The sequence below is a fragment of the Oratosquilla oratoria genome, chromosome 12 (assembly GCF_046742065.1).
Source record: "Oratosquilla oratoria isolate Oo_2021 chromosome 12, ASM4674206v1, whole genome shotgun sequence".
In the NCBI taxonomy this organism is placed as follows: domain Eukaryota; kingdom Metazoa; phylum Arthropoda; class Malacostraca; order Stomatopoda; family Squillidae; genus Oratosquilla; species Oratosquilla oratoria.
The window spans coordinates 66736665-66738746 of NC_134788.1; positions in this window are offsets into that span (position 1 = coordinate 66736665).

Below are 2082 nucleotides of genomic sequence, written 5' to 3' on the forward strand. Positions count from 1 at the left end.
TGTCTTCTAACATACTTTTATGTTCACTCTCTTCCCACGAGGCTGTTTTTGGGGGCACGTAGTTTATTACAAAATTTCTGCTCTTCTTATCTCTGTCTTCTACTTCTATCATAATCATCTCTACTGTATTCTTTCCATATGTGACACACCTCACGTTTATATCCTTCTTAGTCAGGAACATAACTCCACCCCCTTGTTTTATCTCTCTGTTTCTAATCCAATAGTTATATGCATTGTGTCCTATGCTGTTGGGTGGTAGTGGACCTTTTAATTTTGTCTCTCCAATTCCCATTATGTCCGGTTCTTTTTCCTTCAGATACTCGTTCAGTTCATTCAGCCCTGTTATTAATCCATCTATATTGTGTAGGACACTCTTAACTTTATGTTATTTCCATTGTATTTTCTGTTTCTTTTCTGTTTCTCTCTGTTATGGTCCATTTCCTCAATTTCATATTCACTACTCTCCAATAGAATTTTTCTTTTTCTGACTCCATTTCTGTTCTCGTTTGTTTCTTTAGCTTCTTGCCTTTTCATTTTTTCTTCCTCTCTTTCCTCTTTATTCGTTTCTTTTTTTAACCATACCTTTTCATATTGTTCACTTGCTGCTAGTTTCCTGTTTTTGCTAAGATATTCTCTGCTGTTGTTTGTGACCTGAATTTAATCTTAATTGGTCTGGTCTTATCTGTACTATATTTTGCGAGTCTAAACATCTCTTCAATTTGTTTCATGATTTCAGGTTCATCTTCCTGAACTAATTCTAGTAAACTGTTTACTTTTTTTTTTTTTTCCTCTTTAATTCTTGTGGTTCTATTTTGGTTAAATTTCTCTTCCATTCTTAATATAATTATACATTTATTTTTGTCTGCTAAGTCTCTTACTATATTTGTAACCGTTATGGTAGGTTGTGTGGTTACGTAGGGAGGTCTTAATGCGGCGAGATAGACTCCAAAGCGGGAGTTTTCATATATTTATTCAAACAAGGGATTCAGGTTAAACTACAAATGGAAATGGCCCTTTGGGCTAAATACAATAAGTGCCAGGCCTTGACCTAGGGCACAATAGCTCTGACCTCTGGCCGGTAGGGTCTAGACCTACCTAGCCTCTGGCGGTAGGTTCTTCACCTACCCCAGCTCCGGCTACGTGACATGGGTGTTAAACATTTTATAGGAGTGTTAGTGGTTTCAAGCAAGGGTGTTAGTCTTGTTATTCATTGCATGGGGTCTGTTCTATGTAAGAGGGTTAGTCCTATAATTGGTGGATATTGTTTGGTATATTATATATATATATGTTAGTTTATGCTTAATATACTAGGGCAGTTATAATAAAAGGATTTATGATAGGTTAGTCTGGTGACACTGGGCATCTATATCTTGTTTGTCTTCAAATGTGCTGCGTTAGGTGCATGTTGTGGGAAACGCAAGGTAAGCAAGAGGAAGTCTCGCTCTGTTGCAAGCATGTGGATCACGTGCGTGGTGGGTGATGGTTAGTAAGTTAGTAATGGATACATATTCCCCTTCTGTCTCATCACTTTAATAACTGAGTCTTCAGTTTGTTCTTTCATTTGTTGCTAATTATGTCAGTAAATGCAACTTTACTGTTTTCTTGGATTTGTTTTTCCAGTCCTGTGCTTCCTTTGCCATGGCCTCTTTATTGTCTTTATTATTCCTCTTTAATTCCTCATTCTCTTCTTTAACTTCTTTTAACTGTCTTTTTAATTCTTCTATTTCTAAAGTTAAGTTTTTGTTCGCCTTCTCTAGTTCTTCCAATCTTTCAACTCTGCGCAATCTTGGCTACGTTACCGAACCTATTTTCCTAATGCTTGGTCATTTTATCAAGTTTTTCCTCTAGTCTTACTAATTGGGGGAGGTTGGTATCCCCCCCACCCTCTTTAAATCCCTGGAAACTATTATCATCACCTTCCACTGTGCTGCTCTTATCTATATTTCTAATCTTTACATTTTTGTTGATCCCGTCATCACCGAAATCATCGTCATCGTCGGTCCGTCTTTTGTTTACAAGACGCCTGGCCTCCTGGACCATGTCCCCATCTTCCTCATTTCCTTCCATTTCCCTCAATAATCC